This window comes from Corvus brachyrhynchos, unplaced genomic scaffold (assembly GCF_000691975.1).
Source record: "Corvus brachyrhynchos isolate BGI_N302 unplaced genomic scaffold, ASM69197v1 scaffold466, whole genome shotgun sequence".
NCBI lineage: Eukaryota > Metazoa > Chordata > Aves > Passeriformes > Corvidae > Corvus > Corvus brachyrhynchos.
The window spans coordinates 409,342-434,109 of NW_008238635.1; positions in this window are offsets into that span (position 1 = coordinate 409,342).

Here is a 24,768-nt window from a genome sequence, read left to right on the forward strand (position 1 = left end):
CTTTCCCTCTTATCAGCTTTTCTGATAGTAATTGAGAAGACACCTTGGTCAGTGTTGTCACCTTGGCTTCATGTTTTAAATTTGCTACTGGTGCAGGTAACTAAATTGATAGGTTTGTTTGGAGAAAGGAAGGAATTCAAGTAGTAGGACTCTCAGCTAATATAAAATTCCACTGATTTCGGTGGGAATATGCTGATCTTCCCAGCTAAGAATATATTTTTTGGTGTTGTTGTGGGATCGTCAGCTTTCCTAGTGTACATATAAAAGGAAGTTTTAACTAATAGCCTGTGTTGAGGTGACTTTATGTTGTATCCCTTATCGCTGCCCATGCCCAGAAATTAATTTTGTGCCTTTCTATGCCTTTAAACTGAGCCTGAGAGGGGGGAGGAAAAACTGAGCAAAACTTCTTCAAAGCAGTTTTGCAGTTTTGTTTTCATGTTTCGAGGACACAGAGATAGATACAGACTCCTCTGGCTTCTAACAGCAGCAGTGGGAGTGGGAGGAAGCAGTTGGTTTTCCAGGCAGCTTTCGGGCAGTTTTGTCAGCTTCTTTTTTCTCCAGGGAGACAGAGAGTTGAACTTTTGTTTTTTCCTGGAATTTCGGATTTTTTCCCTTTTTCTGCTGAACTGCTTCAATATCAGAACACATTGGGAGGACTTTCCACTGAGCACAGAGGCCTGGCCCTGGGCCAAGGCCCAGCTCCGAGGAGACCAAAGGGAGGACTCTAAAATTTTCCCAGGTTTTTCTCCACAGTGAGAGATTTTATTATTCATCATTATTATCCTTTTCCAGTGTGTTTGTTAAATAAATAGTTTTTATGTCTTTCACTTTCCTTCGAGGAAAAAGTTTCTTTTTCCCCAAACCTGGTGGGGGAGGGCTGGTTGTGACCTGCCTTCTCTCAGAGGATATATTTCTAAATTAGGCCAAACCAGCGCAAATTTAGCGACGCCCAACTGCTTGGCTCTAAGGAAAGTGAAAAGCCTGTGCTAATTACATTTTGGTTTGAATTTACTTATTCTGTGTTGGGGTAAAATAGTCACCGTGTTTGTTGAGCTCATAATGTCTCTCTGGCTTGATATATTCATGTATTTCTGGTCCGTAGGCTTGTTTAAGGTACTAGTGCCTTGCTGGTCCCTAGGCCTATTTGCCTATCCACAGCTTGGTCCAATCTTATCCGTGATAAGGAATTTTTGCAGAGCAGGGGCATGAATTAGGATTTCTATTTTGCTGTGCTCGGTGATAATGATTTATAGGAAGTTGATAGAGGTACAAGCAGCTGTTCGAGGTGTGTATGATAAGTGGTTTCTCCTTCCTAACCCCAGTCCTAGCTTCAGTAGCCTGTTTGGGGAATTTATTAGTAATTGCACCCAGATTGTTAGAGGAGGAGGAGACGGGGTTTCCCTTCCCTTTAAATTTGATAGGTTGTCTTTTGGAGAGGTCTAGGCAACCTGAGCACCTGATATGTACAGAAAGGTGTCATGGTTTTGAAAAGTAGAGGAAAGAGTCCCCTCTCTGAAATGAAATATATTTCCAAAAAAAATTGCAGATTGATCCATGAAGCTCACCTGTGAAAACAATAAGCACAGAAATAACTTTTGTAGATGTTAATGCACCTTGAAGCCCATTCCTATTCTATTCTTGAATAGGAATTCTATTTTGGTCGTCAAATCAACAATTACTTTTTCAAACAATCTTCCCAATTAGCTAGAAAAGGGCAACTGAACTGTTAACTGAACTTCACTGAGCAGATTTTCCTATAGTAACATTTACTTTCCATTTTGTGTGCCCTTACCACCTGATTATTCAGTATTTAAAAAAAAAGAAAGGAAATGACATTTGCTATTAAGGAATTACAAGTCCAGTGCCATGTATTCCAGTATATAATTAGAATTATTCCCAGCATGGTAATAGTAGAACAGTTAGTTAATCTTCCAACAACATAAGTCCAATTTTGACCCACTCTGAAAGTCAAAGTTTAATTTTTCTTGGAAGCACTGTCAAAAGAAATAAGCACCAGCTACACCTAGAAAGGAAAATAATGTTTGTAAATTTAGATATCATTAGCCTTTATGAGTTTTTGAGAAACCAACATAGTTTCTCAACAGGATGTCTGTACTTTCTTTGCTGGGATTAATAGAATCTATCACCTTTTCTTCTGGCTTTTATAGTTGCAGTACTTCTTAGTAAATTCTCTCGTCCCTACCAAAGATTGCCTTAGGCTGTGCATACAACTGCTGTTTGTCTTCAAAACCTGACAAAAATGAATTTATTTTTTCTTTAACTCTTACAGAAGTGGTTCTTCTACCACAATATTTAGTTGATATCTTTACTAGACTCTGTAAGCCCAAGAGACTGACACATGGAAAAGCTGCAATGTGGCCCCCTTTGAAATGAATTAATACACTCCTGAGAATGACCAATGTGTTGTCATCACTTTAGGAGCCTTAGAGTGTGTTAATCAATGAAAATTTTTTTTCAAAACCCTAAGCCGTGTGAATAAATATGTCCTAATATTTAGGAGGATGTTGTTTGCACTTTTGAATTGGTAGAACATTCATTGACCCTTGCTATTAAGAAGCATATACTTTAAAATACTTCAATTCTTGAACAGAATGTATTTCCATCAGCTCTAATCTACCTGTGCTTTAGTAAATATTTTTGTCCTAGAATGTTTTCGTAGTGTTAGAATAACAGATGTGATGATTCATTCATTTCTCATAAGTTATTCCATTAGATAGGAGGCATAAAGATCTATCATATAACTCATTTGCATGGGAATAAATATCAGCACAACACAGAACATGGATGAGAGATTGTGTTCCATGTTAAAATAGTTTAATATGCATCTTCAAGTGCATTCCATAGCAGTCGTCATCCCTATGTATCCTTGTACAGCACTGAGTGAGATCCAAGCCGGCCATGACACCGAATTCAGAAGGCAATACTTCCCTGGCTTCTGCTAAGACTTTAAGAAAATTATGAGTATGTTAAAGTAAGAGTAGGAAACACTGATTGTATGCAAGACTGATTTTTAGAAGAGAGTTTGTATTTCACTGCTACATAGTCTGCAAATCAGTTTGATGGTATCTATTTCTGATTTTCTGTTTCAAAATCCATGCTTTTGTTTTTCTTACTTTTATTCTTTCTTTATGTTAGCTGGTAACTAACTTCAGTTTTAAAGTGTTTTTTCCTCTTTTTGAAATTACTTCTTCCCCTTCTTCAAAACCCCTTAGTCTTTCCTATGTAGGAAATTGAACTGAAGTTTCAAGGAATGGTCATTTGCTTTTTCTTCAGTGACAGATTTCTCTCATTTCTATATGCTATTTATTTTTTAACAGAATTAGTCACTTCAAAGTATGTCTCATGAAGTTGTGTGTCTGCCCGTTCAAGGTACAGGTCTGCTGAGGTATAAATAAGAAAGCATTGTCAGAAGAAGGTACTTACTCCACACGACAGAAAATATTCATTGGTGTCTTGCAAACTGTGAGGCTCCCAAATTTTACAGGCTTTTATTGAAGTGGGACATGTAAGTATATATCCAAAACCTGTTTATTTTGATACAGATAGAAATTCTGCCTGCAATCCACACTGATGAGCATTTTTTTACATCTCCAGCTAACATCATTTTGCGAGTTTTTTGCTCACTAGCTGTCCCATTACAGAGATGTAATAAATGTATGCAGTAGTGGGAAGAAATTGTATTTTGATAAAAGTTGTCAGACTTACATTACATAGTCTACCACCCCTTTCTCTTTTCCCAGGACTAAATCAATAAATGAAGACAATTGTTGCAAATGGCATTTAAACTGACTTGGTGTGAGTGGAGAGGAATGAATCAATGCCCATGCCTCTGTATGAGGGGGAAAAATGTGTGTGAGAGTTTATTGTTAATGGAATTTGAGGCCGAGAGTGGATGATGAAAAGGAAACTATTATCCTGCTACATTAAGTAACACTGAAGAAACAATGGGATGGGAATGTTCTGTTGCAAGCCTCACAAGTTTTTCAGGAAAAGGTAATTCAAAAGATTCCTAAAAACTGATTTAGATGAGTGGTGTGCCTTTGTGACCTTCAGTTTATCTTTCTTATCAAGTCAATCCAAACATATTAAGAAGTATCCGTTGGATATTTCCCAAGGAAAGAGGTCTCTAAGAAGGTATCCAAGGCTCTTTGAACTTGCTGAAAGTGCCAGGGCAAGACAAAGATAAAGTAAAATGAGGATTACCTGACAAAGCACTTTTATAGGTACCTTCCATATGGCAGAAGGTGGCAAGTCAAGCAAGACAGTGTTTTCCTAGAAAAGCTTTGAAAAGGTGAGAAATAGCTTTCAAATCTGTGAAAGTATTTTCATCTCGCAGTAGTTAACCTTTTTGGTTTTGCTTGTCATACATTTGCCTTCTTTTCCTCTAATGAGAACGCTTTTTCTTCTCTTCCCCACCCTGAAGGTGCCTGGTTCACACTTGCTGCTGTCACCAGACACATGATGCAGTTAGCCATTTCTGACACTTGGCATCCTCTGGTTTGACTTCCAAACAGAAAATGTTTATTTTAAACACTTCTTTTAAGGTTAAGTAAGCCTTTACTACAATAGGTTTAGTATTGCCTTTGTATTTCATCAAGTGTTTAAAATGTTAATCGTGTAGTGTGTTTTAGCTCTTTACGTGTTATAAGTTCTCTATTTTTAAGCATAGATAATCAAAAGGAAAATAGATTCCAGGAATCTAAGCAAAATGGAGTATATAGTGCATAACAACTTAATTTATATGGTCATTTGGGACAGATTATTTCATGTTCAATATTTGAGGAAAGGCTGAGAAAACACACAGATAGGAAACTCACACAAAGCAAAGAATTATCACATGCTTCTCAGGCATTGCCCCTTTCATCATCTCATGTAGTTTTATTTACATCAATAGCTGTAAGGGTCACTGGGAAAAGGCTTTTCAGTGGTGCTAAGCATGGTGCCAAATCTGGTGTTTACCAGGTTTTTCAAAAACATAATTTTGTCCAATTTTCTACTAATTTTAACAATTACGTGATACTTGGCTGTCTTACTTCCCTTTTTTTTGTCTAAACCACCACTGCCTACTTCTTCAGAAGATTATAATTGAACATTTTTTCAACATTTCAGAAATATCAGTAAATTTGAGTGCACCCTAAGTATTATTTTTAGGAAAATAGTTGAACCAGGGGAATAGAGAGGTTGTGGTCCTCATTCAAACATTTCTAAATCCTTTGAACAGCAAAGAATACATATCAATTTCTTTCATTTTAAAAAAGGATAATTCAGCAGTACCTCATTTCCAGGAAAGTAGATTCTACTGTAGGCTAAAATAAAGTGAAAAATTGCTACAGAAGTATGTGTTCCGTATTGTGTCCACAGAAAGCAAATGAGGGCAAATAGAAGTCGGGAGAAATCAATAAACCTTCTGTGAATACGGGGTTTCATGGCTGTTACCTTCCCAGTCTCTTTGCAAATCAAATGCTGCATTAACTTTCTTTGAGTAGGTAAAGAAAGTTGTTTGTGGCCATGCAAATAACCTAAAAAAAAGGAAAAAGTGTAAATATTTATTGCCGGATATTCTCATTATTTCTATGCCATTTTGCTCACTGGATTTGATAGAAAATGGCTTCTACTGGTTATTAGACTTATACTGTTACGTATTTTGCTTTTTTGTTTATAATTTGCAGGACTTTTTTAAATATTAAGTAGAATCTGGGACCTGAAAGTAGGAGAATATAAATCCAGGCAGCAGTAAGGTCACAAATGTGACAGAGCCTGCTGCTGATAGTAACAGATGACCTTCCATTAATTATGAGATTTCAAACGGTGGCAGGATTTAAATTTTAGGAAAAAAATTTGGCTATGGTGGGAGGGTCTCTGTGAACGCTGTCAGAGTTAATGCATTCCAGAGCTGGGGAGCCAAGATTAGCACTAAATCTGATCATAATTATCCCCACAATTGCTGTGTCCTGCTTCTGGGTAAGAACCTTCTCTCTACTGCTCTGCTGTAGTAATATTCCCTACAATTCCAAATAATTTACAGAAGACTGCTGGCCTCTATTCTGCATTTTTTAAGATTTTAAGAGGATATCCAAGCCTAAACTGATGACCTTGTATTACAAGAAGTGCAGCTTTTCTCACCATATTGTTGCTTTTCACTTCTCCCAGAAAACCTTTTCCTGAGAAATGTAAAAAACCAAAACAATCAAGGCTTCATTCTTGGGTGCCAGATATTGAAACTGTTCATTAGATACTTGGTGCTTCAACCTGCAGTCATCTGATAGAGTCAGCAGGGAGGATAAACACTGAACAAGAATCTGGGCTTTGTCATTAAATGAGAGAAGTTCAATCCCTACCTAAATTAGTATCCCTAGTCTCCTAATGGAAATGAGCAAAAGAGGGAGTAATAGGCTTCCTGAAACCAGCAAATAAATTTTTATTTTATCCTGTCAAAGCCAAAACAAATGTACCTTCCTTGTATCTTTTTCCCCTCAAGGCAAAAGCAAAATCCAAACATACAATCCAAATATACCATTCCTGTTTAAGGCTCTAATAATTGCAATTAGAAGAGATTCAGTAGTGAGAGTATCCAGACACAAAGCCCACGTAGCATTGATGTTTTATTGCTGTCACATGTGAGCAGTTTCCCTTGATAATGCTGCTTTGTGTGCACAAGAAAGAACAAAAACTTGTGTCTCCTAAGCAAAAGGAGATGACTGAAGGTGGAAACCTGATGACATCTGGATGACAAGCAGCCTTGTGCGTCCTGAGGGGAAGGAATTTGAAGAGGATGGACACATAGTGGTGCTATGCTTTTTTCACTCTTTAACTCTGCCCAGGTGTAGATCTCTCTGTCAGCAATAGTTCCTCTCAGCTGCAGTTTCACCCGTGGATCAATGGTAAACTGCGTAACACACACAAAACAGGAGGATTAATCCCCCATTTTATAAACTGAATGGTTATAGTGTGTTTTAAGAGCAATAAGAAATTCTCATAGCTGCATTTTGTTTGTCTTGTTATTTCTTCTCAGTTGGGAGAAGACTTCAACAAAACACATTTGGAATGTTAGGCACTATTTTGCTTCATTTCTATTCCCATTTGCTAGCGTCTTTCATCACCTTTATAAAGGCTGGATTTTCTTTTTGCCTTAGGCTGATGAGAAGTATGTAGCAGAGTCTGGAGAAAGACTACATTAGGAAATTTGAAAGTGGTCTATCATAGTCAATCTTTCATTTTCGATATCTTCTCCCCATGCTCATAAATTACATTTTGCCCTTCAGAAGGATTAAGAATTTATGAGATGAATTCCAAGATTGTCCTTCTGTGTTGCAAGGAATGCATTTTCCATTTTACAAAGTGAAAAAGAGCAGAAATATTTGGTGGTTGAGCACACATTCATTGTCTTGCTCTGCACTGACATAGTTCATGACTCTTGTTCCCTGCTAAGTGCAGGGTAAAGATGCAATCACTTGAGATATCTATGATTGAACTCAGCATGGAGAGCTTCAAAGTACTGAAGAGGAAAACATTTTTTTCCTTAAAATATATGTCACACAAATGCCACACCACTTTCCATAGCAGGCAACCATAAAATGGCTCACTCTCGACCCATGACTAAAATGTTTGGGTACTTTCTGAAATTCTGTCAAACAGGATGTAGTGGGATGGGCTTCCCTAGGTGACTGTGGGAAATACTGGGACTATATTGTGTCCTGCATACCCCGTGACACTGGATCTAACAGCAGGGCTTGGAACAGGATGAACTTTAAGGTCCCTTCCAACCCAAACCATTCCTGAGTCTCTAAGTTCTACAGTGATGAGAAGCACTGATTTAAAAGTACACTCTCTTTAAATTCTATTTGTTTATTCATGGTACAGATAATTTTTTTTCCCCTTTCATAAGTGTAGAATTTATTTTGTCCCAGTATGAATGATTACAAAATGGAGTTGTTAACATACGCTTTAGCCTCATATTTTGCTGAGGTTTTCTTCAAAGATTCTCTTTTAAAAATCAAAGTTATTTTGGAATTGTTACTTATGTGCTATTAAATTTGGGGAGTAATTCAAAAGCAAATCCCACTGTAAGTATCAATCCATGCTGGATCAAGTTAGTCCCTTATAAAACATTGCTAACTGCCTGTTCTCTTAGTGGATGAGTTGTGGTTTTTTGTGCTTTTTTAGAACAGCAGTGGGACATGAATTCTGTAATTGGAATTCCACAGATGACAACTTTACAACCCGTCATTCCCAAAACATTCAGTGAAAGGGACCATTCAACCATACCACTGTCGATTTCAATTCCTGGGTTTATTCATGGGGACAGAGGATGTTAAATTACTGTTAGAGATCATAACCTCTGAAAATACAGATACATAGCATTTTGAGCATCTCATATGCACTTAATTCTGAAAATGCTGGCCAATTTGTGCCTTGGTGACTACTGTGCCTTTAGGACCTCCTTCAGAGTGAGAACATTTATCTGTCTTCTGGTAAATGGAACAAATCAAGAAGAGTCAACCCAGCTTCAGATAATTTGTTTTAGGCAAAGTCTTGCAGGTAGCTGGTTTGACATTTTGCTGCTCAGAAGGAGTATTTCTAGGTGGCTTGTAAACATAGGGGTAGTATGTCAGGTTCTTCTTAATAAATGTAGTCCTGATCCTGGCAAGATGAGTTTAATCTTCAGGTTTCATATTTGCTTAAATTTACTCTCCTTACCAATTATCATATGGTGATTTACTTTTTCCATATTTTTTTGTCTGAAACATGATTTACCCTAAGAATTTTGGGTTAGAGAGTTTCCTGGGGGGCAGAGCTAAGCACTTAATACAGATTGCTCAAGAAGTTTTGGGGGTTCAAGTAATTGATAATGAAATAAAGTAAGTGTGATTTGTTGATGTTCCAATTAGAGGTAAAGATAGAGATGTAAAGGTCAAACTTGTTTTCCTGAAGGTTCAGTTTCATAATCTGCTGATGACACAGAAACAGAGATCAGGTTCACATTAACCCTTGTGTAATTATATTTCATCTTTTGAACAACGTAAATGACTGTAAAGCTGTGAGGTTTGTCCTAACGTTGTGTAACAATTGTGTTCATCTGGAATTGACAATAATTTAACTCCAATATTTTTGTAAGCAGTCCAAGGAAAATGGGAGCTCACAACCCAGTTCACCACAAGGATTAATGGACCTTATCACTGCTAAAATGTAGTGAGTTCTGGCATAAGAATTCCTGCCCTGCAGAGGAATCATTTAGAAAAGAACGTGTCAAACCCCGCATGCTTCACTGAATGACCTGCTAGAATATTCATTAGGGAGAGACGTTGGCTTGAATATTTCTAGTAGGAACTATTTTTGCATGCAAACTCCTTACGGAATATCTGAAAGTTCATCCTAGAGATAAGGAAATGCTTTATTCTTATATGTTAAAATTCACTTTCATGAATGCAAGTCTGAAAACAATTAGAGAACAATTTGATTTTAAATGGGAGCATGACTTAAGTCTTTAAATGATGGATAATGCCGACTATTTAATAATCCGATCACAAGCTAAAATGGCTTTTCATCATTGAATATATTTGCTGGGTTTTCTTACTGAGCATTTTTTTGCATGAATTGTAGCATTACTTTTTGAGACAGTTTTGTGCTTTTATTTGAAAGGTTGTATATTTTTTTTCTTCAGTGGAGCAGTCATCCATTAAATGGTCAACTTGGTAAATACCATGTCTTTGGGACATCAAGCCTGAAAAGTTTGTCAGCAGAATCAAGTTTTCCAGTTTTCACACTGTTCCAGTTCACTGGCTAGATCCATGAAGAAAGAATAATTTGAGCATGAGTCAGGATCCTGCTGTCTTTATTTTTACAGCAAGTTCCCCCATCTTGCTGTATCAGTAGTGATTCTCTGAGAATGGCAGAGTTCTTGTGGCACAGAGCTCATGTGCACGGAAGGAATAATTTTGCTAGATCAGTTGTAAAGGGACACAGTTTACACTAGCAATTAAAATTTTTCATATGCTTAATTGTTCATGACATATGAAATTCAGGCTATTTAACTAAATAAATGTTTGATATGATATAAAAGTATGGGGAAAAAAAATCATGGGACAATGGAAAATATATTTCAGCTGTCAGATTGGATTTTTATCAGTGATTTCCACAGAAGGGAAAATACTAACTGTGCCAGTTTGGACAAGTTACAACCATCCCTCCCCCACCAGGTTCAGGAAAAAAGAAATTTTCTTCAGAGGAAAGTGAAAGAGATAAAAAACTATTTATTTAACAAACACACAGGAAAAGGATAATGATGCTAAATAATAAAATCTCTCGCTGTGGAGAGAAACCTGGGAAAATTTCAGAGTCCTTCTATAGGTGTGGCCTCTCTCCTCCTCCTGGGAGCTGGGTCAGTCTGGGCCCACCTCCGAGGCCTCAGTGGAAAAGTCTCCCGATGTGTTCTGATGTTGAAACAGTCCAGAAGAGAAGAAGGGAAAAACCCAAGTCCCAGGAAAGCAAAGTTCAACTCTCCGTCTCCCTCCGGAGAAAAGGAGCCGAAAGCTGGCTGAAAAGCGGGAAGGGTGCGTCCTCTGCTCCTGCTACCACAGCAGAGGAGTGTGTATCTGTGTCCTTGAACAACTGTTTTGAAAAGTTCACTCGGTTTTTCCTCTCCCCTGTCTTGGGTTCAGTTTTAAGGCACAGAAAGGCACAAAATTAATTTCTGGGCATAGAGCAGTGATAGGAGATACACATCATAAAGTCACCCCAAGTCACAAACCCATACTAAAAGATGTGGTAAGGAAGGAGAAGAGAGTACTGTAGCATATTTCATCTAATTAATTCTGGGTACTAAAGGGGAAATATTCAGGTTTCCCTGGCACATCAGAGACAATCAGAGACTTATTTTAGTATATTATCTGCACAGAATATGTTCCACCTCTGCCCCTTAATGTCGACACACCAGATTCATCACGATGAATAGACTTATAGAATGGTTTGAGTTGGAATGGACCTCAAAGCTCATCCAGTTCCACCCCCTGCCACGGGTAGGGACACCTTCCAGTAGACCAGGTTGCTCCAAACCCTGTCCAACCCAGTCTTGAACACCTTTGGAATGGGGAGGTCACAACCTCTCTGGCACCAGTAATATCAGATTCCTTACATATCATTTTCCTTTGAAGCTGAACAAGCAGACTTTGCAAGAAGGAGTCAATGTCATCAGGTTTGGCTGCACTTACTTTGGCAGCATTATCATCTTCTATTTCATTTGCTCCACAGAAAGTCTTCCAAAATCTCTGTATTTCTGGTTGTCAAAATGAATAAAATGGAGAAATTCAAGGTGGTCTTACTGAAGTCATAGGAAGGAATACCAAATTTGCTTATTTGAGTCTACTGATGCTCAGTAGAACTGGGTGAATTACTCAAGTGAAAGCAAATGTTTTTTCTTTCCTGTTAGCCTATGCTTGTTCTTAATTCCTGAGAGTACTTTCTGTAAGAATGACTTATGTCTATGTCTTTAGAGGGCAAGGTGAAATATGTCTCATTTTTTCAAAGCAGATTTGCCTGTCATTAAGACCAGCTGCAGTATTTGTAGTCAAAGACTGCCAGACTGCAACTGGCAAGGACAATGGGACAAGGAAAGTTGGCAAACTCAGGGATGATGGTCAAACCACATGCTAGTCTCAGGATTGCTTCATGCTCCCTTTACTGGCAGTCTTTCTCCTGCCGTTTTTCTCCTCATGCCAAGTCATGCAGCTTTCCTCTTCCTGCCCTAACAGACCACCCATCCTGCTACATATGCAAATCTTACCATGCCTCTGTTGCTTTGCAGAATAATATGCTGGGTTTTGAGTGGCAGACCAGAACAGCTGTGCTGGTCTCTCTCTTTCAAAACCAACTTTTTTAGCACTTTCATCCCACAGGCAGTATTCATCGGAATCTCTACTTCAGCATCGCTTTTTTGGGGCCGGGCCAGTGCCCCTCCACCTTGACTGGCATTCATTTTTACAGTTAAATGCCTGCTTAATCATCGCCCAGCTTGGAATTATGATCCAGTTCCATAAGCTGGCCCTCACAACCAAAGGGAGATGAGGTCTTGGGCATTGTCATTACCATCAAGGGAAGGTCATTATTGGAGTAAAGATGGCAATTCTCAGATGAGAAATCATTTACCTGCAAAAGGACATAACATTGTTAGGAGATAGTAAGAATCATCAAAAATGTATGTGAAAAACCTATTTGTTCTAAGCAAGTATCAGGTCAATAGTTTAATATGCAGTTTCTGGCAAAAGATATCATCTAGCATAGGTTCATCTACTAAGGATTTTAAATCTATACAATCAGGTTTAATGAGGAAACATAAATGTATGTGTATGAATTAAACAGTCAGAGACTGAAAGCATAGTTTAAAATAAAAAATCCTTAGATGCTGAAGATGAGAACTTGTAACTGAAACCCGCTAGCATGGTTTTAGATGCCTTCTCATTACAAGAAACCACACAGCAATAAAGAATAGCTGCTCCAAGTAAGGAGGAAGAAAATGCAATAAAAATGAAAATAATCAGAACCAAGGAAATATTAAATACAACATTTCAATATTCTCATACCTTCCAGTAAGTTGCAGTACAAGTAAACTAGTTCAGATACCCACTATAGCCCTATAGCAAGAATAGAATCAATTTCAAGAACATCAGTGAGGCTTTCCATAATTTTACAAACTCTAATAGATTTAGATGAACACCACAGAAACATCTTTGTAAATATTTAATAGATACTTTATTCTGTTTGCAATCTCACAATTTGCATGGCATTAAATTCTGTTCATTCTGTTCCTTCATTCTGAAGCAGGGACTGGAGCTTTGGGAGTCTGGTTAATAGTGTTTCCTAATATTGTTCCTCCTTAAGTAAACTGTTAGATTAACTTTTCCTTAGTTGGCATATATGAAACAAAATTTTTGATCCACACTTTGTCTATTAAGCTAGAAGCAGTGAAATCCTGAATTTGCCTTCTATTAGCAATCTAGACTTTGGATTCAAGAAGAATCTAGTTCCAGTTTTGGTGGCACGTAGTAACTTCTGCAGTGCTCCCTTGCCCTCATCTACTTGTTACTGTCCTCAGGTGCCCACTGGCCCAGGAAGGATTGCTTTATTAATTTTTTGTTGTTGTTTCTTTCCTCTTGGATTCCCATACCTGAAACTGATCACTCTAAAACCAGCTGGGTTCTTATGTCTGACAGTCTGCAGTTGCTTTCTCTGGTTCAGTATGTGCTATAAAGCTGCCCTGTTACAACAGAGGAGACAGTTGTGGGTAAGAAGGAACTGGAGTGGAGCCACGGCATTTAGGATGGAAGTCTCCAAAGAAAGGAAAGAAAAATTGCAGCCAATAGCAAGAAGACAGTTTCAGAGACCAAGAGGGAAAAAAAAACACTTTTTATTTCAACCAAGATGAAATTCTTGGTACATCCGACAGTAAGATTTCACAGGGATTACAGAAACCGAAATTTTCCCAAGTTCTCCATGACTGAAAGTAGCTGAATTAATGAATTCCATTTAATTTTTTTCTAAAATACTTAAAAATTACAGTCTTTCATAAACATTTATGGTGGATTGGCTCACAAATATGTTAAATCATTCACTATGTCATGTTTGGGGAAAAGGTCCGAAATAGCTCTCCTGATTAAACTTCCTATGAAAATATGTTGCCTTTTCAGAGGGATTTTTTTCTTTCAGCTGAAATACTTTCATAAAGTAAATTCTTCCAAACAAAAAAAAAATTAATTTTGTAATTAAGAATCCATGTAAGGAGCTAGTAAAAATAGCTTCTTTGCTTTAAACGTTTTGCTTTTGGCATCAGCAATTTCATACTGAGCATCACATGAATGCATTATAATTTCTCAGTTAACTCTTTTACTGCCAAAGGTATGGCTTCAATACAAAATTTATTTGAAAGACACTGACCTAAAGAATCTTGCATTAGAAGCCTACAGTGAATAAGTGAGGTTTGATGAAGGTTGGGTGGTGGATTGACCTTGATTTGGCCCTCACCCAGCTGCTCTCTCACTCCCCCTCCTCAATGGGAAAGAAGAGAAAATAAAATGAAAATTCTCATGGGTCAAGATAAAAGACAATAAAATTGTTCACCAGTTATTGTCATGGGCAAAAATTGGCACTTGGGGAGATTATTTTAATTTATTCCCATTTGAAATAGACTTGAAGGATAAGAACAAAAGACAAAAATGAAAGCTCCCCAATGCCATAACAGTTTCTCTCTGCTCCTCCTTCCTTCTCACACTTATACCCTGCTCCAGTACAGGTCCTTTCCTGCAGTCCTTCACAAGCCATTCCAGCATGGAATCTTCCACAGACTGCAGTCCTCCAAGATAAATCTGCTCCTGTGTGGGCTCTCTGTGGGTCACAGCTCCTACAGGAAGTATTCCTCTTCTCCCACATATTTTCTTCCCGCCTCTCAGTACTTTAGCTCGGTTTTAACAGATGATTCTGATATCATCTATTTATCATTTTGTGTATTCCACAGTAATAAAATACGACCTGCAAACAGCTCATTGTCAGTGTCAGAACACACTGCTCCTTTCAGAACGTCTCTGGGGAAGACATTCTACTGCAACTGGTGAAATTCCATCTTTAAACCAGAAGTGTGTTTGTCCAGTTCAATGTAACAAAAATTTGTTGCTGTGGGATGTCACATCTTTTCTGAATAAAAATGTTAATACAAATATCCCTGAAACCCCATTCGCCAAGTGAGTGTGCTGACTTTAATACTGCCAACTTCTCGAGTTTAGGTACAAAGCAAATGCAAACCAATATTTTGATCCACTTTATGTTTGTTCCATTCTCATATTCATTCCCAGACATTACCTTTTGGACATCATGTGAAGAAATTGTTGGAGTTCACTCAGTTTGACCATTCTGAATATCACTACAAATATTATTTCCTATGCCTGTTCAAACATAATAATCTTTACATTGATCTCTTTCTTTTAAGCATACTCTAAGCTTTTTATTTATAAAGAAAATGAAGAAATGTTATGTTAGAAGATCATTGAAAGATCATTGAAAATAGTCAAACCTTCCTAAAGTTTTAGGAAGTCGGTGATGAAAAGCATATCTAAAAAAGCTAATTGCACTGTATTGAAAAAACATGCCCTTTGAATTCTTGCTGCTGTTCCTCTGAGTTCCTCAGGTTTTTTTGTGTCAAGAAGTGGAAAACACTATCATTTTTTTTTTGTGGTTACTTCATATTTTTGCAAAGATTTTTATAGGAGCAGCAGATGATTCATTACCAGCTTTTTCTACTACAAAATTGATATCTGCTCACTGTCACGTGTGAAGACCACGTTATGGCTTCTTTAACTGGATTGCCTTTGGTGGAAGGCCAGCAGACATAGCAGATTAATGAACTCCTTGTTTGTAGTCAAAATGCTGTCCTAACAATACCAACTGGGTGTCTACTGGGATCAACTTGAGTCCTGTTGGTGAGAGCTGGAGTTCAGTGAACGATTAGTGTCCTCTACAGGAACCTTTAAGAAGGGTGACTGGTTTGTTTTTAATCCATGTTTTTTTAGGTCAGAAACTTAGATAGTGAAGACAGAAGACTTAGGTAATAAATGCTTTAAAATCTCACTGAAATGAAAATAGGTTTCTAGCCTTTTTATTTCACCTCATAAACAATGCCCCTGACAATCTTCTTCCTTGTTCTGCATAAATTGCAGTCGTATATAATTTCATCAAATCAAATCCACAGGCATAGGGTCATTTATGCAATCATTCAGTCTTCTGTTTCCTAGGCAACAGACTCATCAAGAGATGAAATATGGCCACCCACTTTCTTATCCTCTGTTATTTGTTCTCATGCTAATCCATATAATTCATTAGTTTCTATCTCCTCATCGTATTTCCCCCTTTACACTTAGTCGCTCTGTTTGGTTGGATGTTGAACATTGATTTATCCCATCATTTGTACACAAAATAGAACATTCATTTAGACCATCATTTGTACACAAAATAGAACAAGTATTTAGAACATTTAAAAGTTGACAAATTAATATACTAAAGAGTGCAGGTAACCCACATGTAGATCTTTTTCTCTCTTAGGGATGGAAGAAACATATCTTTGCAAACTTGTACGGCTTTGCAGGTAAATTGAGCAACACAAGAAGATTGGAAATGTGTTTCTTTAATTTTTTCATCTTTTAGATCAATATATAGAATTTAGAATGATTATTTCTGTAACCAAATTCCTATCAACATTTGCTTTTGAAAATAATAGTAAGCTAAATTCGGCAATCACTTTCTATGTCAAGTCTAAATGTTTCTATCACATGGAAAAATTATTCATCCACCTCATCCAGATAGAGACACATTTGCTATGCTCTAGCTAACAAGTGTAATTGTCAAACCTTCTTTATTCTGTCTCTGGCTGCTGAAATTTTTGAACAAGGTGATGCTATCCATATTTTAGAAATATCCCTAAAGGTTCTCATTTGCTACTTTTTGTTCCTGACCAACACCAACCAGAGAACACCAACTTGGTATCATTTCGTGGCTCATATTCTCACAACACAGTCTCTGATTCATTTTCTCATGGCTGACTTCACCAGGCCGTGGTAATTCCTCCAGGACAAAATCTGCTAAAAGCTGTAAAGCTCTATGATAAAGCCTGGATCATGGTTGTTGTGTATCCTCTGCTCAGAATTCACAGTAACAATAGTTGATCACAGAATGATCTAGCTCATCAGCCCAAATTAAGCTCTGTTCAGTATTCCATTAGAATATTTTCTTACCACTTCAACGCTGGACATGGAGAATGAGGTGCAGCTACACCAGTTGTGGAACGCAGCAATGAACAAGGCCATTTGGTTTCCTCTGCTTTCTCAAGCCTTTTCAGTTTGGGATGTAACCCAATTATTTTAAAAGCAAGCACATTGATTGCAAGTACAAAAAGCCCAAATGGTGTTCTCTAAATCTCTTTGAAGAGAGTGACTCACCCAAATTGCATTCAGCTTTAGAAGAGCAGAGATGTTCAGAACACTTGCTCATGCTGCTTTTGATAAATACTGTTAATTACACAGTTCTACTGGGCATTGAAACACCTTCATTGAAACCCAGGAAGCAGAAGAGAACATTCAAAGAAACCATCCTCTCCCAAAGACTTATTCATAATATAAACATTACAGAATTCCTTCGGAATGAATAAGGACTAAAATCAGAAGTTTCAAAGAGTACAAAAGAACTGCGTCAAGACTTTCCCAAAAGAGAAACCAAAGTTTGATTATGAGATATGATTTTATCGCTAAGTGCATATGAAAATAATTCCTACTTTATTACATCATGTTTACATATAATCCAGCCCATGCTTATAGGCTTTTAATCTATCACCCATATTTAATATTTTTCCCCCTTGAAATAAAACAAGGGCTTTGAAATTTTATCTTCTCTGAAACATGAGAATTTGTCTTAGCAAGACACATGTAGCAGAGTCAGGATAATACCTAGTTTAAATGACATTTTGAATATCCTTGGGAGTTGCTTAGTGTGTCTGTCTTGCAGAGTCAGCATTCAGAATCCACACATTCTGATCAGTGTGAGATAACTTGTCACAAATTATAGACTATTCTTTGTCCTAATTAAGAGTTTATAATGTATTCCTAAAACTGTTCTTCTCCTAGTTTTCCGTCTTTGTAAGGTTTGTGTGTTTGCTTGAAAGCAAAAAAGGTAAACTTTATATGCAAGATGGGAGATGCAAATGTCAAAATTTTTCTCTCATCTTTTCTGGAATACAAATGCCAGCTGCTCCTTTGGAATATTCTTAAGCCTCCCAAGCATCAGCAGTTTCTGCATCCTTCTTTTAAATAAAGTTTTAGCTATTTGTGGTGTCAAAACTTTGTACTCTTTTGTCCTAAGTCTTAGGATTTCATCTGTATGACTGTCACCCCTTGCAGTTTTCAGAAGTTCTCTTTGTATCATTGATGAAACCTTCTGCAACCTATATAGGAAAACCTTTCACAACTGTATGCTCATTTTTAGTGCTAATATACCTGCACATATCACCTCATAAATTAACTAATATTATCTAAAGTATTAATATTACAATAGCTAAGAATCCTAAATGTCGAGTCAGAATTCCATAAAATCCTATATGGCCATCATTTCTCCTGCTTTTTTTAACCATTTTGAGTCAGTCTCTCATTTCAATCAGGAGAGAGCAAATTGGCTTTTGATGCCCTGAATGTGACACACACATCTGGCTTGTTAAAAATAATTAGCAGCTGAAAAGTAAAATACGATGGGTGCAACTGTATAAATGTGTTGACACAGGAAGCATGTCGCAGTTCTCTTTCTCCAGAGGGAGAAGGGGAAAAAAAATGCAAATCCATATGAACAGAATAAAAATAGACCCCACTGCTTAAATGCTCTGAGTGTCCTCATAGGTCTGTGGAGAAAGTGGGAGTTGAAGTGAAAAATATTTTGTTTAAAAATCTTAACTCATGAGTGAGGCTTTTAGCATCACAGAGGATGTTTCCTCCCTGTTTTGCTTGGGGAGGCATTCTCTAAATCTGACAGGCTTCTTGGTGTTGCAGATATGTGCTAGGGAGCGTGGAGGATTTTTTTGACTTTTTGCTCATGATGTTTTCTGAGAGGTGACTTTCACCTGGGAACAGTCTTGCTCACCACAGATGTGGCTGTGGAGGCATCCTTCCAAGAGCATTGAGGGATTCTGCCTGTGTGCAAAGTGAAGTTGCCCAGTAGAGCAGGGAGAAGGAGCTGACATCTTGAGAAAGGAAATGAAAAGGAAATGAAGCTTTGGATGCATCCTTGGGAGTGTCATTAAATTGTGCTCTGCAAATTCAGCAGGGTGAGGGTTGTGCTAATTAAAAAATCATTTGGTTCAAAGCCTCTGTTGTCAGGTTTTTAATTATTGACAGCTGTTTATTGTTGTTGCTTTTGTTATTTTTCTGTAGGTACTTCGAGGGTTCTCCAAAGGATCATCTGCTACCTTGTACCATTTCCTACCCATTTTTCTTTTTTTCCTTCACTATTCCCTATTCACTGTGTCTGTGTTTTAACTGCTCCACTCTGGAAATTAATTGTGAGCAACTACTGTGTTGAGAGAGAATAGGGAGCATTCAGTGGACAGTGAGGCAGAATTAGAGTTAACAGTTGTGATTGGCTGTTTTTAAGGGCACAGCCATTTCTCTCACTGAACGAAATACAGCACATACCGAAGTTGGTGGAATTATTCCTGCTATGCCTCTGCTGTTGCTCATGTTCTTTAAGCATGTACTCAGTATTATTAAGTTTACATCAGTTACATTTTTTCACTTGCCGAACAGTTTTTTGTGTGTGCAGTAACTTCCCTGTTTGAGCTCCCCCTCATTTCTGACTCAGAGAGTGCAAGCGCCATTGGTTTGTTACTGAAGGTGCTGGAACCCCATGTAACAGAGAAATATATTCCAACCTCTTGCCTCCTAAACTTTTATGATGTTATTATTACCAGAATAGTCGTACTTAGAACACTGTCAAAGAACTAGCATTGTATTCTCTACTGCAAGGTAACTGCTTAAAAATGCCTTGTGAGTGTGTCTATCAGTTTAATTACAACACCTGAATTCATTTTAGACCAACAGAATAACTAATAACAATCATACCACTTTTTGCACTAAATATACAAACTTTCCTTGAGAAGATTGTAGCTTTGCTGCAGCTGGTATTTGCCTTAGCATAACAAAGTACAGTTGTGTTTGTATCCCTTGGTGTCTTTCATGTGCTTTTCCACTCTTCTTTTGACAAGATGAAAACTTTAGGCATCTCTCAGCAGGGAGGTCCATGGACTGACCACATACTGCACAAAGCATAAACTGTTATTTGTTAGAAAATTGACTTTTGCTTGAGAAGATACTTAACAGTTCAATGAAAACCTCACAACATAATTGCAAAGGTTGCAATTATATGATTTTTACTCCAGGCATTATTTGAAACCAATATTTGATAACATTTCACATGGATTTAATAACTTACAATCTTAGATGGTAATGGCAGCAATTGCATTGACTTCAGTTAAACTGAAGACTACCCAAACTGAAATGACTTCTGAGGAGTCTAAAATACATATAGCCAAAATTCTGTTTGCTTAACACTTCGTGAGTTCCTTGTCAGGGTTCATGGTTAGAGCAATCTGATGTCAGATGAAATGAAAAGAGATCCCCAAGGGTTCACAGTAACTATAAGTTATTTTTGAAACCATGGCAATAGGGTGCTGGAGCAATGGGGCACTGAGGGGTCCCCAGGAACAAAATTATATAAATCCTTATTTCATTGACAATTAATTGTTCAAAGGTATTCAAGCACAAACTGTAATAGAGTATAAGGTAAAATAATAACTTGATGGTTGCTGATAGGATGAAAATCTCACCTCAACTTATTCTAATGCTAAAAAACACAACCCCAGGGACATTTGTATATGCAAATGATAGTACTATGACCTGGACCAAGACCCCAACATGTACATTAGTCTTGTTACATAAGTGTGAGTGATCACTCACCTGTTTCTGCATCATTCTTTCTCTGTTATCAAAAGCCTGGACTTATTTCCCAAAAGGTGTGCCAGCTGTGTGAGGTACCTGGTACCCTGTTCTGCAGAATGGGAAGAAAATAAATACCTTGACTGAGTGTGTTGATTAGCTCTTGCATAATGGGTGAAAGGACTTTGCTTTAGGGACGAGTCCATCCTCCATTCATTAGTAATTAGAGCTGCAAGAAGGAGAGAACTGGCTAGAGCAGATGCAGTGAGGCAGGTTGGAAACTGATACAGGTTGTGATATTTTCAGTGTAGCTACAGAGCCAGCCAGAATCTCACTTGACAATGGCTACCAGTGTGATAAATAGGTACTCTGAAAAGTGAGAACAGCTCCTTCAGGTAAGTGAGGGGCAGCCTCACAAGTGCTGGGGGCAGTTTTGGGTCCCACAATTTAAGATCTAAAGCTGTTAGAGAGAGTCCAAAGGAGGGATAAGAAGATGGTGAAGGGCTTTGAGGGACCATGTAAGGAGAGGCTGAGGGCACTTGGCTTGTTCAGCTGGAGAAGAGGAGGCTGAGGTCAGACCTCACCAGGGGCTGCAGCTCCTCCCAAGGGGCAGCAGAGGGGCAGCTTTGATCTCTGCTCTCTGTGACCAGGGACAGGACCCAAGGGAATGGCTGGAGCTGTGCCAGGGGAGGGTTACTTTGGATATCAGGGAAAGGTTTTTCCCCCAGAGGGTGCTGGGGCACTGCCCAGGCTCTCCCGGGAATGGGCACAGCCCCAAGGCTGCCAGAGCTCCAGGAGCATTTGGACAGCGCTGCCAGGGATGCACAGGGTGGGATTTTGGGGTGTCTGTGCAGGGCCAGGGCTTGGACTGGATGGTCCCTGTGGGTCCCTCTCAACTCAGGATATCCTACGATTCCCTGATGTTTTTTAAGATACAGATTGCTAATGTTACCTTCATTTATGCATAATGAGGTACATGTGCATGATACAATGATGATGCAGATTTCTTGTCTGATGATGATGATGATGCAGATTTCTTGCCTTACTGGATGGCAGTGTGGAGTGCCCCTGGATTTGAGCAGTAATGACATTACTTCTGTTTGTCCCACATATCCCAGGCCAGCCTGCAAACCCTCTTCTGTCTATAGTTCCACTCTGTAGTTCTTTGATGAACTGTTTGTGACAGAATTCATTACATATCAATAAGTTATCTCCCGAGAAACAAAACTGCTTTGTTTGCAAAGAAGACTTTCAGATATACAGCAGGGAAAATTTCGTAGACCTTTCTGCCCCTCCTGACAGGCTGAAACTGCCATTTGGAGAGGTACAACCTCTTCCCATCCATCTTAGGGAAATGTTCACTTCGAGCAACTTGAAATGATGTTCAAATTACATTTACCCAGAGAGCTGAATCACTCTTGGTGTAGTGAGGGAGGAATTTCCCTTTTATAAGAATATACAGTGCTGTTTTCTTCTGATTCTGGGTTGAAAGCTGCACTTTTATGCTTACCTTTACTCTCATAATTTGTATCATGTGTGAGCTGCTTATCTGAATGAAATCTGCATGAATAAACCATAGCTTTTAGGCACATAAGAGAGGGCTCTATGCTAATTATTGGTTCTAGCCATCATGGGTTTGTTTAAGACCCAGAGACTCAGTTACCAAACCAAATCATAGCCAGAAAAAAAGGCCTAAAAAGTCAATTGTCTTGCCTTAGGAAGGCCAAAAATCACAGAGTAATTCGTGATATTAGGTACCAAAACTTTAGCCCCAGTGGCTATTTTAGAGGAGGATCGTGAATCTAGAGAAAGAAAATTCTGCAATTTATCTTCAGTAAAGCTTAAGCATGAATTTGAAAAATAAGTCTAAAAGAGAATGACATAATTTGTTTAAGTAGCACTGCAAAACAACTTTGAGACCTGTTTTCTTGGCCAGGATATTTTCCTGTACAACGTCTGATAACATCAGAATGGCTAGAGGGATAACCAAGGAGAAAAGATAAATAAAATTTAGTTAACAATATTTAAAACAAACATTGTGAGACTAAGAGGAGAAGGCTGGTTTGTGGACTAATACATAAGATTACTTTCTTGATCCTCTTCTGCCTTAAATTTCCTGTCCAAGATAATAAACACATTGATACATTAGATTTCTTTCTATTTGCAATAAGTTTCCTACCAGGGACTTGAAAGGAATTGAATGAGAAAGCTAGTCTGTATTTGTTCATCTGTAAATTGGGTAAAAAATAAATTAATTGCTCTGGAGTTAATGATATAGATATTTATGATGTGCTTCAGGAAACCATGGAAATGTTAGATAAATGGCAGTATTACAATCACAGGAATATGCTTGGACTCCCTCCGTGAAGACAGCATTCAATTTGATAATATATATCAAATTATCAGAGTAAGAATGGAAACAGACCAACAACTTTTTTTATACTGGAGTGAAAAAATTGAAATTAGAGGTTCCAGTTGGCACTTCACTCAGAGGAAAATACTCCAAGAAATCAATGGTTTTACACAAGACAGGAGTTCTGTAATAGATGAATAGAGAAGACTTTTTTTTTATGATACATGCTGTTTATCCTATCTGACCTGGTTTGTAATAAATTTGTGTCTTATCACTTTCATTGTTAATTCTGATTCTTTAGGTTGAACTGATAACATTACAAAGGAAGAAAAAAAAAAAAAGCAGGAGTGGAGAAGATGCTGGATACAGTTTGTGTGTGCATGCCTCAGAAATGGAAACACAGATAGAGAATATGACAGAGCTGTAGACTGATAGGAATTTCAAGTGTCCTGTGTATGCAAGGGTCTTAAATATCCCACCTGTGGTAGAGTACCTTTTCCAGACAGATGGCAAAGGTGTTCCCTCTGTTCTACAAACCCTTTTTTTCCAATGAAAGCAGTGCAGCATTTTTGTTGGCTGCATTCAGTGTGCAACATTTCCAAGCAACTGACGGCCTAAGTAAGGATATCAGTTAGAGGTACCCTTGATCTTCAGAAAGATGTAGTTTAATTATGAAAGATTATTGAATTGTGAAAGATCATTTTTATGCAGCTATAGAAAAATTTACAGATTTTGCTTTCTTTGCAACTGAAAACATCAACTATAAATTGCACAATCATTAGTTTTCCTTACCTTTGAGGAATTCCTCAACTCTTTCTGCTGCTGCAGGTAACTGTGCAATTGAATCATGTGCCTTCATCTGTATGCAGGTTATTAATGTGAAGGTTAAAGATCAAAATATCAGCTGTAAAGAAATATTAACTTTAACATCAATAATTTTATATGTTTGCTTCATCCAAGCCCAGCAGATTTTTCTTTGGAATTTTTTCCCTACTATAACTTGTTATATTTGTCTCATCTTAAAATTATGAGGAAGCAGCTTCCTACTCCTTATTCCAACTTTGGAAAACACTGAAGAATTCAAGTCTCCAGAAAAAATTTTAAAACAAAAAAACCACAAAAAACAACCAAACAAAAAAACCCAACCAACAAAACAAGAAAAACAACTGAGACAAATATAGATAGTGATTAGGTAAGCACTTTCAAATACAAGGAAATAAAAAATTCAAAACTTTTCCAACGTTTCCATGTTTACAGGACAATGATTGCAGAAATTGTCGTGGATTGCTCACAAACATACACTTCCAATTGTTTCCTCATTCAAGTGAACTCTGTAGGATTACCCCACGCTGATCATTCATACCACAAACACCACCAGCATTTGTGTGGTTGTGGCACAATTTCCACGTGCTGGTGTTCATGGTGCCTGTGCAAGCACATCGATCTTCTGGAACACATTCCCTCTCTAGAAAATATTTATTCAGATCATGTAAAATTATCAAAGTTCGTGTGGCAGTTTTCTTTAATAATGATTGTATTCTGTGGAGGAGAACTTGTGGAGACAGAGCTTATTCAAGCCAAGCTTTTATTGCTGTGGATTTGTACACAAAGAATCTCAGTGAATTCAGCTTATCAGATAAGCTTCTGTCTGATCTGTTTAATTGCCAACACAACATTTTTCTACAGCGTCAGAAATTAAATTAGCATGAAGAAAAGACTATAGAAAGTTCTATAAATAAAAGATAGCTTATTAGTAATAGTAATAAAAATAAAACCAAATAAAAAATAAAATTAATATTTATTGCTAATAACATAGCCATTTAAATTACATGGTGCTTTTCATTTTTAGTTCTAAATTGGCATTCTGAAAAACCTTCTTTTTACTGC